Here is a 17,431-nt window from a genome sequence, read left to right on the forward strand (position 1 = left end):
ACTGAAGCTTGAGCGCCTACAGTCCGGCTCTGCCACAGGAGAAGCCCACGCCCCACAGCTAGAGTGGCCCCTGCTCAACACAACTAGAGAACCCACGCACAGCATCAAAGACCCAGAGCAGTCACAAACAATTAATTAGTTAAAAAAAAAAAAAAGATGTTGGCAGGGTTGCATTCCCCTCTAGAGGCTCTAGTTTTTGTTGTTCAGTTGCCCAGTCGTGTCTGACTGCAGCAGGCCAGGCCTCCCCGTCCCTTACCATCTCCCAGAGTTTGCCCAAGTTTATGTCCATTGCACTGGTGATGCCATCCAACCATTTCATCCCGTCACCCTCTTCTCCTTCTGCCTTCAATCTTACCCACCATCAGGGTCTTTTCCAGTGAAAAAGCTCTTTGCATCAGGTGACCAAAGTATTGGAGTGTCAGCTTCAGCATCAGTCCTTCCAATGAGTATTCAGGGTTGATTTCCTTTAAGATTAACTGGTTTGATCTCCTTGCTGTCCAAGAGACTCTCAAGAGTCTTCTCCAGCACCACAGTTCGAAAGCGTCAATTCTTTGGCACTCTGCCTTCTTTACGGTCCAGCTCTCACAACTATACGTGACTACTGGAAAGATCAAAGTCTTGACTATATGGACTTTTGTTGGCAAAGTGATGTCTTTGCTTTTTGACACATTGTCTAGGTTTGTTGTTGCTTTCCTGTCAAGAAGCAATCATCTAAGGCTCCAAGGGGAATGTAAAAGGTTCTATTTCCTTGCCTTTTCCAGCTGTGGCCACCTGCACTCCTTAGCTCGTGGCTGCTTCCCCATCTTCAAAGTCAGTGACACTGTCTCTCTCTGACCTACCTCCATGGTCATGTCTCCCTCCGACTCCCTTCTGCCTTGCTATTCCTCTTTTAAGGATTATTATGATTACACTGGACCCATCTGGATAATTCAGGACACTCTCCCTATTTTAAGGTCTCACCTTAAAATTAAATTAACAATGTTAATTCCATCTGCAACCTTAATTCTCCTTGGCCATGTAAGGTGACATAGTGACCAGTTCCAAGGGTTAGGACATGGACGTCTGTGGGGTGCCATTCAGCCTACCACAAACTTCATCTTTTAAGGTCAAACTGTAGGAGACCACCAGTGTTTCGCCAAAAGGTGAAAACATTAATTAACACTTATGAAGCACCTACTGCATACAAGGCATACCACTAAGTACTTTTGCATATATTATCTTATTTAATTGCAGTTAATGTTCAAAGAGTAGTAGTAACTACTACTACTAGTAAACCAGATCATGTTATTCACCTCTAAAATCCTCTGATAGTTTTCTACATGTTTTAGGGGAAAACTCACAGTCTTCTGGCAGTCCCTTGGGGCCCCATGGGATCTAACTTTGGCCTGACTCCCAGTTCCATCTCCCACCAGCTTCCCCTCGACCTTCACGCTTCAACCATGGGAGCCTTTCAGTTCCTTGAACTTCTGTGGCAGCACCTGCAGACCCCTCTTTCTGGAACATTCATTCCCAAGATCATCGACCCTCTCTCATTATTCAGACCTCTAGCCTATTCACTGCCACATCCCAACTCTTAAAATAGTGCTTAGCACATCATAGGCACATGATAACACATTTATAAATGAACTAATCTGAATTATGTCAGGGAGGAAATGAGATGATAAGGCCAAGTTCACAGAGCTGGTCTGCACTCTTGGCTGGGCGGGCTACAAAGCAGATCTGGAGAAGACATGGTCACGGCAAACCAAGAATTCCTTATCAGGTGGGGAAAACAATCCAAATGAACTTCTGGGCTAACCCAATGGAATTGAGGCCTCCAAATGAACCTTAAAAAAGAAAAAAGTTCCAGTCTGCAAAGGAAGTGATTTTTCCATATTCTAACAATCAGAAATATGCTTTTTAAACATCAGAATTCTCATTCCACGTTGCTGTCATTTTGGGGGAATTTAAATAGATGAAATTATGCTTTCCTATGGGTGATGGCAACAGCAGTCCTGGAATGCCATTATTTTAGTGTGTGACAGGGGAGGCCATTGCATCACAGATTCCAGAGACTGAAATCCCAAGCAAGCTAACCACATTGAAGAACTCTTTTAAGATTCCTTGCAAGAGCTCTGAAGAACCAAACATATCAGCAGTGAGCCAGCAAGCATCAGGACAGCATGGAACAATGGCACCAGTATAGGAGGACTTCTGTCCCTTCTCATCATATTCCTTCCTGCCGCAACTGTAGATAAGAGAAATAGAAGGAGGGAATGAAGAGAGTGAAAGACCACGCCAGGCCCACCACCCACACCCATGCCTGAGTTGTGGGGCAGGCTGGGCCAGGAGGAGTGGAAGAGCATGGGATTAGAAGGGAAGCTGAAGTTTTGATCTCAGACTGGACTAGGCCTTCAAACCTACAGGTGAGTCCTAATTCCTTAAATGTCCTCATAGCTGGACATGCAATCCACCTAAGATGTCACAGATCATGTCTGAAGGCCGTGCTTGGGGTAGGGAGAGCTCTTTCCTGACTGAACTCCAATGGAAGTCAGCTGATTCAATAAATTTGTTACAGGATAAAAATCAAACGACCAACAGAATATCATTTTTTGGCTAGCAAATTTATAAGGTAAAAAAACAAAATAACGCCCAGTTTTGATGAGCGAGAAGAGAACCAAGTATCCCCAAATACTTCTGGTATGTCTTAGCCCATTCAGGCCACTATAACAAAATACCACAGTCTGGGTGGCTTATAAACTACAGAAATTTAATTCTCATGGTCTGGTGGCCCAAGTCCAAAGTTAAGTCATTAGCATGGCCAAGTTCTCTGGTGAAGACTGTCTTCCTGGTTCATAACTGGCCCCTTCTCCCTGTGTCCTTTTATGTGGAAGAGGCTAGAGATCTTTCTGGACCCTCTTTTATAAGGCATTAATCCCACTCATGAGGACTCTACCCTCATGACTTAAGGACCTACCAGAGGCCTCACCTACTCATACCACAACCCCAGGCATGAGGAGTTCAGCAGACACATTTCAGAACACAAACATTCAGACTATGGCTGGTTTACAAATCAGAATAAATTGTCTTGGGCAGTGCCTCTCACACTGCAATGTACACAAGTCACATGGACATCTAGTTAAGATGCAGATTCTGATTCAGTGGGTCTGGGGTGAGGCCCAAGAATCTGCCTTTCTCATAAGCTACCCAGTTGAAGCTGCAAGACTTTGGCCATCTGATGTGAAGAGCCAACTCACTGGAAAAGACCTTGATGCCGGGCAAGAGTGAGGGCAGGAAGAGAAGGGGACGAGAGGATGAGATGGTTGATGGCATCACTGATTTAATGGATCTAAGTTTGAGCAAGCTCTGGGGGATGGTGAAGGACAGGGAAGGCTGGTGTGCTGCAGTCCATAGGGTCACAGAGTCAGACATGACTTAGTGACTGAAAAACAGCAACCACAGCTTGGTCATACTGATGGTATTGGCGCAAGGATTACACCTTGAGAAGTCTAGAGAAAATCTGACCAAGTGTAGCAAAAGCCTTAAAATCTTTACTACTTTTGACTCGGTAATTCTCCACTAATGATATATTCTAGGGACTAATAAGGAATATATATATATAAAAAGATGTAACCAAAGATGTTTATCACAATGTTACATCTACAGTGGAAACTGGATACAACCTAAATATCTGACAACAGGGAAATTTATAAACAAATGATGGTAAAGCTATTCGGTGAATAAAACAATATAGCCATATCAAGTTCTTATAAAATGTTTGATGCTGCTATGAAAAAAAAAAAACATTTGTGACATGAGAAACAAAAAGATAAAAATACAAAGATGGGTCAGTTTTGTGTGTCAATTTGGCTAGGCTATAGTACCCGTTACTGAATCAAATCCTAGATGCTGCTGTGAAGGTATTCTGTAGATAGGATTAACACGTACAATCAGTTGACTTTAAGTGAAAAAGAATACCCTCTGTAGTGTGGGCAGATCTCATCAGTTCAAGGCCTTACAAACACAAACTGAGATTTCCCATAAAAGAGGATATTTTGCCTCAAGACTACGGCATTAACTCTTGCCTGAGTATTTGGCTTGCTGGCCCGCCTTATAGGTTTCAGATCTCCCAATCCTATAGTCATGTAAACTAACCCCTTGAGATAAATCTCTTCAAATATATGTGTATGTGTGTGTGTATCTCTTAGTACAAATGCTTAGGTGTGTTTGTATGCTATGTGTCTGTGTGCGTGTATAGGTATACACAATACACACATACAGATATATCTCCAATGGTTCTGTTTCTCTGGAGAACCCTGACAGATGAGTCTAATTCTGCCTGAGTCTAATTCTGTTAAAAACATTTATGTTACAAATTACACTGCAAAAGCTTGAGTCCCATAACTGAATATACAGTATGATTCTTATTTTATTATTAAAATATTAGATATATGAGAGAGAAAACATTCAAATATTAGCAATAAAAAGACGATGGTTTATTTTAATGTTTGTCTTGATATTTAATGTTTTTAAAAAAATTTTATAAGCATGTGTTTCTTTTATGATCAGGGAAATCATAGTTACAGTCTGATTTGCATTGAACACTGCAATTTCAGTGTCCACTGAGAGGGAGACTACACAATTTTGGTCAATCTGAAGAAGAGAACCCCCTTCTTCACCATTTCACCTGCTTCTCAAGTCACAAACTGTATTCTCAGCATTTCCTCCAGACCTGTCCCAGCCCCTTTTTTCTGTCCCATTTGGCCTCCTGTCCTTCATTGTCTCAAATAAAAAACCCATTAGATGGGCAAGGCAGTGACTTTCATTATCCTTGTTTTTATAAACGAGGAAACTGAGGCTAAGAGGGTTTAAGTGGTTTGTACATAGATACCCAGCTGGTAACTGACATAGCCCAAATTCCTTCCTTTGTAAACTGGAAAACCAGGCACATGTGAGTGATTTTCATTACTGTTCCCATATGGACCATGTGAGAATCATGTCAATTATATTATGAGGTCTTCTCCCTGGCCTGCCACAGCCTTCCTCAGTGACTTCAGACAATGGCTCATTAATCTCCAGAAGAGACGTGGATGGCCATGCTGGCCAGGTGCCAGGACCAAAAAGACTCTGGGTTTGGCCGCACGTCCAAGCACCCTGGCCAGGGCCTCTGATGACTCAAGCCCCACAGCTGGAAGTGAACAGGACCACCCGCACTGCCCCAAATGGGGACAAACTCAGCGCTTTCTTTCCAGTCCCCACCTAATGATTGGCGCAAGGTCCTGGCCAGCTGCCATCCCATGCCCATGAGGGATGGCCCCACCGCAGAAGACTTAGGCTACAAAAGCAATTCCCACTGCTGGCAGCATCAAGTCCTTGGACTGGGCTCTAGCATGAAGGGCTTTCCTTCTTCCCCCCTCCTGGGCCTGCTAAGACTGAGTGTACTCTTGAATCCCATTAGGACTGGATCCTTTCCCTTGGACCCCGACACCCACCTTGGCATCCCCAGGGAGCAGGGTCTGCATGTACCATGATCCTTACCACAAATGGGCTGATCTTCCCAAATCATGAGCCCTTCACGTCCAACATGAGAGCCCTAGGACATCCTGCTGTCACCTGCAACCCCAAGACCTAAAGGTAATCCAGGCTGGAATAACACTTGGTTGTTTGCTGAACAAATGAATAAACATACTACACACAGACCATAAGTCAGGTCCTGGCCAGCCTCTACCTAAGCGTTTCCCAGTGATTTAAAAAAAAAAAGTGCTATATTAAATGGTAAGCCAGTTAGATGGCTTCATGGGGTGCAAGTTTATAAAAAATTCTAAAACATCCCTGGAATAAATTGGAAATATGGTACCAGTTAACTTGAGTTTCCACACTGCTTCCCCCATACTGATAAAGCATAATTGGTCCCCCTTTGTCAAAGATGATGCACTTGGTGGGATGGGGAGGAAAGGCATAGTCCTCTTGGAAAGCTACTTTGGATAAAGCTGTCTGCACTGCCAAATGTGCAAACTGCAAGGTGTTAACAAGAGGCCATACCACCAAGCCCCAAACCAGCAAGCTGACAGGATCCTGAGTTCAGCAGGTCCAGGTCTGCTGAAATTTAAAAAACAAACTAACCCTAGCCATTAGACCTATTTAGGGGAATAAGTGATGTATCTGAGTAACTATTAAACTCCCTTTTAAAATATTTTTCAAGACGTTGCTTAGCTCAGAAAATGATGCAAAATAAAAACACTGTAATCCCTTTGTCTTATTGTGAAGACAAAGAAATAGCCTTGCTAGTTTCACTTATACAAATGCCAGCTTCTCCCCATCTGCCCTACATAAATGCTGAACACATACTTCAGTTATTTGGCCTGATATTGGTCTGGGTCCCACAGCAGAACCCCTCAGGCCACAGGGGAAATGCCCAGAGCACTGGCTGGGGAACACAGTGGGGGTTCCAATCAGCTTCTGATCATCAGCTCCCCACCCTGAGGGTTGTGTAGGGTCCCTCTGACCTTGGAGGACTAATCAGGGCACCTGCTCTCCATCCAGGTGACATCAAAGCCACAAACTCCTGCTCAGGGCAAAACTGGAAAACCAAGAGAATCCCTCTCCCTGTCTCTCCACATCTTTATCATCAATAGAAAAGGTGAGGGAAGGGGAAAATAAAGGAGAAGACAGAGTGAAGTAGGGGTTCCACAATGATGCCTTGGAAAGAGAGAGAGAAGAGGAAACTGAGAAAAGTGGAAAGGATCTTAGCGAAGGCCCCCGCCTTACTGGCCTCAGTGAGAAGGGAGGAAGGCCGCCAAGACACATGCTGGCGGGGCTGATGACATGAGCTCTAGCACAAAGATTTAATAGGCAGAGCTAATAAAGCAGGATTGAGAAATGCCTTCTTCATTGTGCCAAGTACAGTACAGAAAAGTTACCATCAGCATCAAAAAATGTATTCAGGTTTCTGGGACTGAGTTAAGGTCCAGCATGGAGATTCAACTACTGAAACACACGATCAGAAAGGTATTAAACTTTCAGATGGAGGGCCAGAACCAGGAGAAAAACAAGCTCCTTCTTATGTACATATGTATTACCTGCAACAAAGCAGAATATACACATTGATATTCCTTTGGAACTGTGAGGAACGGCAACAGCTCATGGCTTCATTTTTACTGAGAGCTTATTATGCACCAGGCACTGCTCTGTGAGCCTGACATGTATTAATTCATTATATTTCTCACATCATGAGGAACATACCAGCAGTATCTCCTTTGCAGAAAGAAAGCAAGCTGAGGCACAATAAGGTTAAGTCATTTTCAATTTTCCGAAAGTGTCACTGAGAATAAGCAAGAGCAATCCTGTAGAAGATTCTGTGACCAAGGGGGAAAAGAGGAAGTGAACTACACAGTACCCATCAAATTAGTTGGGGACTTTCCTGGTGGTCTTGTGGTTAAGAATCTGCCTTCCAAGGCTGTGGATGCAGGTTCAATCCCTGGTTGGGGAACTAAGATCCCATACACCTCGGGCAACCAAGACCACACACCACAACTAGAGAGAAGCCTGTGCACTGCAACTAGAGAAGCCTGTGTGCTACAACTAAGAGTTGATGCCAAAAAAAAAAAAAAAAAAAAGTTCTTTGGTTAACACCTACTGAGCCCTTACCATTTGTTGCCCCAAATCTACTCTCTACCATAGCTGGGCTGGACCAGTGGATGAGACGTTTATCCCCTGGCTCCCTCCCTGCCGGGCCATGGTTTGCTCTTCTATAGCTACGGCTTTCTTCCCAGCTGCTGGTCAGTGCTCCGTCCCTTGCCCCTTCAAGGTCACGGTAGGATCTGTTCCCAGCTGTTGTCGGCCCTGGAGTGCCTTGCCATCCTTGGTTTCCTTCATCTCCACCCACGTCACTTGGGTGGAGCGATGAAGGTCCCTTCATCACTCTCTCTGATTACCTCATCATGGATGCCAACTGCTCCCCGCCAGGCTCTCAACTGATACGTGAAATTCTGAGTTCGTACCATGCATTGTTAATTCCCACATCAACCCTTGTAGGTGAAATTATTATCCTCACTCTACTATAGGCGGGGAACTTGAGAATTCTGATGGGTTGACTCACTGTCCAAAGTCACACAGCTAGCTAAGTGGCAATGTCTGGGTCTGACATATGCAGTTGTATTTCTAGGCATCCACTCTCCTTAACCACTATGTAATATTGGCCCACTAACCTAAATTGTATCAGATGTCTTAGCTTACTGGACTGTCTTGGTTGTTCTATTTTAGTAAAAGGAAGACACATTTTTAGTGCCATTAAACACCTGACCTGTGATGATGACTTCCCAATCCTATTGCTCCCCAAAGGCTACTGGTCTACCACTGGACTTAAAAGAGAGCTGGTGGTGAATAACTACATTCCAAAAAAAAAAAATCAATCTTATAAAGCAAGGGATATGCAACCCCTTGGACGATATAATCTTATCTGGGTCGTGAAGATCTTTTTTGTATAGTTCTTCTGTGTATTCTTGCCACCTCTTCTTAATATCTTCTGCTTCTGTTAGGTCCATACAATTTCTGTCCTTTATCGAACCTATCTTTGCATGAAATGTTCCCTTGGTATCTCTGATTTTCTTGAAGAGATCTCTAGTCTTTCCCATTCTGTTGTTTTCCTCTATTTCTTTGCATTGATCACTGAGGAAGGCTTTCTTATCTCTCCTGGCTATTCTTTGGAACTCTGCATTCAAATGGGAATATCCTTCCTTTTCTCCTTTGCTTTTTGCTTCTCTTCTTTTCACAGCTATCTGTAAGGCCTCCTCAGACAACCATTTTGCCTTTTTGCATTCCTTTTCCATGGGGATGGTCTTGATCCCTGTCTCCTGTACAATGTCACGAACCTCCAATATGTCACTTAGCCCCTGCTTTAGAAATTCAGAGAGAGTATTAAGCCTTGATAGGAAGAAAAGAAGGTCCTTTAACCTAGCTTTTTCTAAACTAATTTGTTGTGCATTTTTTTTGAGTGGATGCTTATTACTAGCTTTCCTAAGTATGAAATTAAATAACTTCCATTCTCAATTCCCTTAATGTCTATGTATTTTAGCTAGTTAAAATTATTTGCCCTTATGGTAACTATAGGTTCCAATTAGGGTCTTTTTCATTGCTTAAAAATATCCACCAACCCTGGAAGGGGACTGGAGGTTTGTTAAGGTGAGAATCACCTGCAGTGGAATACTCTGGTGCCTCTACCACTGCTATACCTGCCATTGGCACAGACTTTGAAAGGGCTCATGGAGAAATCACAGTCTCACTGACAAATATCTCCTGATATTAACTGTGAAAGTGAAAGTTGCTCAGTCGTGTCTGACTCTTTGCGACCCCATGGACTATACAGTCCATGGAATTCTCCAGGCCAGAATACTGGAGTGGGTAGCCTTTTCCTTTCTCCAGGGGATCTTCCCAACCCAGGGACCAAACCCAGGTCTCCCACATTGCAGGTGGATTCTTTACCAGCTGAGCCACAAGGGAAGCCCAAGAATACTGGAGTGGGTAGCCTATCCCTTCTCCAGGGGATCTTCCCAACCCAGAAATCGAACAGGGTCTCCTGCATTGCAGGAGGATTCTTTACCAACTGAGCTATAAGGGAAGCCCAATATTAATTAAGAGCTCTCAACAAATCCCTTTAAGGGAAACACAGGTCCACATCTATTGCCAGACCTCAGCCTGAACCGCTCCTCAGGCCTCACTTTGCCTACACAGCTAGTAAAGCACACAGCACATGGAATATGGTTAAATATTTGTACTCAGACATCTAGACTTTCCTAAACTCATCCAGATTTCAAAAATGCTTCCTACTTTCCCCATCACTAACAAAAATAGGTCAGAAATTCCAGCAGATCAGTAGTTTCAAAAACTGCTTGATTCAAGTTGGCATGTGATACTTACAAAAGAGGCACAAATTTGACACAAACACAGAAACAAAAGGAAAAGAAAAAAGAAAAAAAGAAAAAATATTTTTGAAGAAAAAATTGAAAATACTCAAGAAATATCCCCAATTTAGTCTGTTGGGCTGCTATAACAAATCGCCATATACGGGGTGTCCTACAAACAACAGAACTTTATTTCTCACAGTCCTAAGGGTCAGAGTCTAAGATCAGGCACTAGCTTGGTTGTGTGCAGCTGATGGCTTCTCACTGTGTCCTCACGTGGTGGAAGCAGGCAAGGGCTCCCTCTGGAACCCCTGTGATAAAGGCACTAACCTCTCTCTGATCACCTCACAAAGGCCCCACCCCCTAACATCACCACTTGGGGGTTAGGATTTCAACATATAAATTTGGGGGAACACATTCATTCAGGTAACAGTCCCATATAGGGAACTGCCTGGCGGGCTAGTGGTTAGGACTCCGAGCTTTCACTGCAGAAGGCCCAGGTTCTAATCCTGGTCAAGAAACTAAGATCCCATAAATGGCATTGCATGGCCAAATCAAACAAAGGAACACCGCAGTCCCATATACTTGCTACATTATCAATGTGTACTATTCGGTCTGAATTCAGATGGCTTATTCTAAAGACAGGACCATCGAGACCATATAAAGGCATCCCCTAATTCTGGCAGCAGAGAAAATGGAAGGACCCAGAAAAACGAGATAATCAGCAAGTACAGACTTTCTGTACGGATTGACGTAGCCTCCAATTTAAAGTAGTCTGAAATCTGTTCAAAGTAATAACATTTTATTCTAGTGCCCAGTCAAGTATAAAGCAAAAGAGGAAATATAAATGGCTACACGCATGGAAAATGTTCAACCTCACTAGTAATCAGAGAAATTAAAAACAATTAAGGCTGTTCTCATTAATTAAATTATAATTACGAATGTAGAAAAGGATGTTGTTAAGCAGACACTTTCATAGACAACTGCTGGGAGCATATATTGGCATATCCCTTTTTGGTAATAACTATTAAGAAATTGAAAAGGTTTCATATTGTTTGATCCAGTAATTCCAATCTCAGAAATCTATCTTATGGAAATACTAAATATGGAAAAGCAATTAGACTAAAACTGTTCAACATCATACTTTTATCATGGCAAATAAATGGAAATATACTGAACCACATGACAGAGGACTAGGTTGGTAATCTGTAGTACATTATTCAGATGGAATATTATCATTATATCATAGTCATTAAAGATTATATTCAAGAATTATTTATAGTGAACATCATAACAGGAAATACAGTGAGAAAAAGAAACGTGACGAAACTAAAAATAAATTTTTTTTTTAAATTCTGGAAATAAACATGCTAAAATGGAAACAGTGTCTAAGTCAATGCAGTTTGCAGTGTGATTCACAGGACAGCAGCAGTCTGTGAACTGTATGTTACCCTATCAGGAAAATAATTTTAGAGTGTGCATTTGGAAACTTTTAGCAATTTAGTATTGCTGTGACATCCAAGCACATGTCTCACGGAACTGTGAGTTGAACAGGGTGCAGACCAGCTTGAATGCTGTCAAACTGGGATGGAAAGTTCCAGGTTATACAAGTTGCACCGTAGTCACACATGGTGGGACATCACAGTCCACAATGGGCTGGAAATACGAGAGAACTGGCCCTTCACGTGGACCACTGGTCTAGGTGATAGCACTGTAGATGATTTTATCTCCCCCTTCCATATTTTTCAAAATTGTTATAATGTTATATTGTTATTATAAGAAGAAAAACAGGTTTTATTTTTTAAATGCAAGTAAAAAGAGGAAACTAAATGTCACTTAACTGCTATAACTTTGGAAAACTTTCCTATCAAAATACATAAACATATATTGGGAGGCAGGAAGACACAGTAGTTAGGAAGATAGATTTCAGATTTTCCAAATTTCTATAGGAAAACTTTACTATAGAAATATATAAACAAATAGTGGGAGGCAGGGAGACACAGTGGTTAGGAAGATAAAATTTCAGAGCCGACAGTCTGGGTTTGAACCCTGGATCCACCACTCCACTATTTACTAGCTATGGGCTAGTAGCTCAACCTCTCTATGCCTCGGTTTATTCATGCATAAAATGGGGATAATAACAGAACCTATCTCATGGTGACTCATAGGTTTGGCAGAATTAAATGAGTCAACACACATAAGACCCTGGAACATAATAAGCTCTATATAAATCTTCACTCTTATTATTACAAATCATAGGCAGGGATGAGAGCTACAGCCAAAACACATTTCCCAATGCTTTATTTGCAAAATGGGTCAAGAGGAACAGTAGAAATAGTAGTAATAACAACAATGAATGTTAAGTGCTTGTGTGCCAGGTCCCAAGCTAAGTTTCTGACATGAATCAGCTTATTCATTATTAACAACATTAGAGATTGGTACTAAGTTCATTCCATCCTTTCTGCAGAGGGGAAAACTGAGGTTCAGAGAAATGAAGTGACTTGCCCAGGATCACCAAGCTCGTAGGTGCGTCTCCCTCTAGGGCACTGAGCTAGGCACAGGAGGACAGGGGTCCCTAGAGGCGAGACTGTGAGCCCTTTGAGAGCAGAAACACACTGTCTTGTTCCCAGGGGCGCCAGGGTCACCAGCCTATTCAAGGACCAGGCCACAAGAAAAACCCAGGACTCGTTTGCAGCGCCCTCCCTGGGTCCCCCTCAGCCAGGCCAGCCAACAGTGGCTGCGCCCTGCAGCCTGGTCGGGGCATTGCTCTCAGGGAGTGACCTAAGCCCTGAGGAAGGCAGCTGTTGGAATGTGATGGCAGGATGCAGAGGCTCGTGAGTCATTTCACTCCCCCTCCTCGCTGTGGTCCGGGATACAATTTATTACCTTCGTCACTGGGCTTTCTGCTCCTGGTTGGCTGGGGGTTGGTGAGGCAGTCATCCCTAAAAGGAAATCAATCTGTTCGCAAGTCCCATCTCTCCCTGCCATAGGGGCTGGAGGCAGAAGGAAGGACACTGGCAGGACCCAGCTGTTTCCGGATCTGGACAGATTCAAGGAGGCTTGCAGGATGCTCAGCAAGACCCTGGCTTCAGCCATCTGCTGGGGGATGCTCTCCTGTGACTTTCTCCATCGGTTAGAAATCTGGGCCCTTTGCAGCATAGAGCATCCCTTCCAGAAGAGTGTGAAATCTCTACATATTTATCCTGAAAGTTGAAGGGAGAAAACAAAAACCCTTCCCTCAGAGAACAGGGATGGGGGCCTGGGAGTAGACAGTTAAGAACATACAGAATTTTGCCTTGAAATCCAGAACATTCTATCTATACCAGAAGTCTGAAAATTTGATGCCTAAAACTATATGGCCAAGGAAAAACATTTCCAATAAAACTACAGTTCAGGACAACTTTTCATTTTTCTTCCCAAGTATTTCCTTTTTAGTGAGCAATTTGGTAATAACCAACAAAATTCAAACAGAACAAATTTTTGACTCAGCAATTTCACCTCTAAGAATTTACTCTACAGATAAACAGATACAGAATGTTTTCATTTGCAAGCCTATACAATGCAGCATTTGAAGCAGCAAAATACTACAAAAAAATTAAATGTCCATTGATAGGGAACTGCTTAAATGTTAACAGTGGCACATCCAGACAGTGCATAAAAATATTTATTAAAAAAATCAGATAAATCCATATGTGAAAGATACTCAAGATAAATGAGTATGTGAAAAGTATAAACCGCTGAATGCTCTTTTGGAGAAGGCGATAGCAACCCACTCCAGTACTCTTGCCTGGAAAATCCCATGGACGGAGGAGCTTGGTGGGCTATAGTCCATCGGGTTGCTAAGAGTCAGACACGACTGATTGACTTCACTTTCACTTTTCACTTTCATGCACTGGAGAAGGAAATGGCAACCCACTCCAGTGTTCTTGCCTGGAGAATCCCAGGGACGGCAGAGCCTGGTGGGCTGCCATCTAAGGGGTCGCACAGAGTCGGACACAACTGAAGCGACTTAGCGGCAGCAGCAGCAGCTGAATGCTCTTTACAGTGCTATTCCAGAGAGAGTATAAATACATGCTTTATAAGGGACTACCTGACTCTACTACCTAGTGTATCATCATCAGATACACTATTATCTTGAAAGCCTGAGAGTTGGAAAAGAAATGGGCCCTTCCTTACTTTCCAGTTCATATTTCTTGCCTCTTTGAACTTTTTTTTTTATCATAAATATCTTTAGTTTAATAAAAACAGAAGCAATAATAGCATCTGGCCATACATACGAGGTAAGTTCCACAGGAGATAAGACACAGCTATCTCTATGGCCTTGACAGTGTCTGCCAGGGACTCATATATATGGAAAGGGTCAGGCCCCACTTTAAACACTTTGCAAGTACCAGTTCATTTAACCCTCATGACACCTCTGTGAAGTGGGTACTAGTAACATCCCATTTCACAGATGAGGAAACTGGAGCTCAGAGAGAATGTCCCTGGTCACACACCCAGTGTGTATTAGGACCAGGGAGTCTGGTAGGCTCTGGAGCCAGAAACCTCCCTACTGGGCTGCCTCTTAATAAATGTTTGTTGAACAAAGAAAGGGACAAACTAGAAAAGCTGCCACCACCTTTAAGGCCAGAAAAAATGTAAATCATTAGCCACTTACTCTTGATACTGTTTTATTCATCACTGTTAATTATTATTACTGGCAAAAGATAAACTATTCAGAAAAATGAAAGTCGCTCAGTCGTGTCTGACTCTTTGCAACCCCACGACTGTAATCCAAGTCCATGTAATTCCATGGACTGGAATTCTCTGACAAGAATACTGGAGTGGGTAGCCCTTCCCTTCTCCAGGAGATCTTCCCAACCCAGGGATCGAAAATGGGTCTCCCACATTGTAGGAGGATTCTTTACCATCTGAGCCACGGACGCTGTTCAGAAAAAGCCAGTTGTTTTAGAGTGAGTGATGCACTGAATTTGAGTATGAAGAAACAAATTATGTTCTCTGCTCTACCACTGAGCAGCTGAGAGACCTTGGACAAGTCACTTCACCTCTCTGAGCCTCAGTTTCCCCACCTGTAAAATGGATATGACAGGATCTCCCAGGGTTATTGCAAGGATTAAATGCAACATCATACATGAAAGCCCCTCTGTGCTGGACATACCTTGGATACGTGAAAAAATAGGAAAAGACGTTGAGGATGGGATAAATTATACTCAGAACACCGCCAAGCCAACCCTCATCTTTTTCAACCTGCTAAGTTTTTTAAGTGAGCTGAAAAACTTACATTCATATATACACCAATGATTTGAGGAGAAAATCAGGGTTTTAATTGTTCTGATCCTGCTTCTAGAATATTGATTTAGGACATTTAATACCATCTCCAAATGCCAGGCTTAATTTGCATCAAGTTGGAAGCCGGGTTGCTAAGCGGTAGATGTTGATTTTAGGCAGGGGCCTGGGAAGCCAGCAGCCCACCTTCCTGCTGGCCCACAGCCAGCCAAGAACTGGCTTCACCTGGGACTCCGGAGAATAGGCCGGCTGAGGAGGCCGCGTCTTTAATGGATTTTCACCGTTTAATTAAAGTGCAGCTGGGGCCTGGGGCCGGGCTGTACCTTTCAGCAAGATATTCATCACGGGCTGCAGAAGAAGCCTGTGTTATCTGAGGCCATTTGGCCAGGGCAGAGCCTGACTTTGACCTGGTCTCTCCTCGCCCAGGAAGCCTGTGCTCCTGCCTTTTGGAGGCCCTGGGGCTCATTTTCAGAAGCTCCATTCTCCAGGCACTAAACCCTGCCTCCAGGTGTATCTCAAATCACAATTTAAACACCAGCCAATGGCTCCTAGGGCCCTGGAAGGCCTGCCCCACGAAACATTCCAGGCCGCTCAGCTGGTCTTCAGCAAACTCGTTTAGTGCTCTGAGCCCACCCTCAGCACTTCATTTACCATCCAGGGGGCTGCAGAAAGTCCGTTCATTAAAGCCTGATTCAAAGTCTCCTTTTTTTATTATAATTATTATGGAAAATTTCAAATAGACTCCCAAGTGAGAGACTAGTACCACAATCCTCCATGGACTTATCACCATCCTACAATAATTGGCAACTCATTGTCACTTCTCCACCAACATTGTATGATTTCAAGCAAATCCTAGACATTTGATCATGCTGTCCATAAACACTCAGGATGTATTTTGAAAAGATAAGGAAGGCGTTTTTTCTTTTTTAACATAGCCTACAAATTAACAAAGATTCTTTAGTGTCATCACATCTCCAGTGTTTACATTTTCCCAACTGTCTCATAAATGACTTAGCTGCTTTGTTTGAAGCAAGATCCAAACAAGGTTCTGGCTGGGTTCTGAATGGGACCTGCAGTGTGTCTGGCTTTCTCATCGTCTCTTCCCTTCAGCCCCAACCTTGTACCGTGGGGTTTTGTGTAAGGGCCTTTCGGAGCCCAGAGATACTGTTTCCTTATGTGGCCTTGGACACATAACCAGCTTCCTTGCCTGGAAAATGGGACCAATGATAATTCCCCATCTCCTGAGTAATTGTGACGAGTAAATAAAGCAGAACATGTAAAATGCATACAGTCATGTCTGGAACAGAGCAAACACTCAATATTTGTTCTCATGGTTATTGTTTTCTGAAGACAGCAACTTTGACAGAATTCCCAAGCACAGCAACCAAGCAGCCACATACAGTTATAGGTGGGAATAAAATTGACAAAAAAACTGGTGCAGTCCACATTTTTCTCAGACTTTGAGCCACTGTTCATGGCGAGGAGGTAGAATGTGCTGGTGTAGAGTCAGTCTTCGGTGCCAAACTGCCAGGGTTCAAATCTCATGTCTTCCACTTGCTAGCAATGGCATAATGACGGATACACTTGCCAAAGCTCATTTCCTTTCCCTCCTGGCAACTCAACTCAACTCTGTTTCATGGCCTCTCTCACATGGAGGTATGGGCCCCATAACTGAGTTCTGGCCAGTGGTAAGTGGACAGAAGTGATCATACAGGTGTTTGACCCATAAAAACCTCCCACTGCAGTCCTGTTCTCTCTCTCACCAACTGGCTGGTTGATGAGGATTCAAAGAACCTGGAGGAGGCAGAGCCACAAGGGTAAGGGGTCTGGGATCGCTGAATGACCGTGTGGAGAGCAATTCAATCAAGAATGCTGCCACTGGGTTTGCTATAAACAAGAAATACGTTTTTATGATGTCAAGCTTCTGAGAAATGGGGGCTTATCTATTACCACTGCTAGTGTTACCTTAAGTAGTACACTAGCCTCGATCACGGGCAAGTTACCTGGCCTATCTGTCCCTTACTTTCCACATCTGTAAATGGGCAAAGATGCTAATAATACCTGTTTCATGGGGTTGCTGCTGCTGCTAAGTTGCTTCAGTCGTGTCCGACTCTGTGCGACCCCATGGACGGCAGCCCACCAGGCTCCCCTGTCCCCGGGATTCTCCAGGCAAGACCACAGGAGTGGGTTGCCATTGCCTTCTCTGTCATGGGGTTGGTAGGAAGATCAAATAAGTTAATATATGTAAAGCATCTACTGCGTCCTCT

General features: G+C 43.4%; 1 protein-coding gene across 2 annotated transcripts in view; it reads right to left on the reverse strand.

The window, feature by feature from the left end:
- PARVA (parvin alpha) overlaps nt 1–17,431 on the reverse strand; it is a 172,534-nt gene that overhangs the window by 140,340 nt on the left and 14,763 nt on the right. The window lies entirely within an intron of this gene.

This window comes from Cervus canadensis, chromosome 11 (genome assembly GCF_019320065.1).
Source record: "Cervus canadensis isolate Bull #8, Minnesota chromosome 11, ASM1932006v1, whole genome shotgun sequence".
NCBI classification, from domain to species: Eukaryota; Metazoa; Chordata; class Mammalia; order Artiodactyla; family Cervidae; genus Cervus; species Cervus canadensis.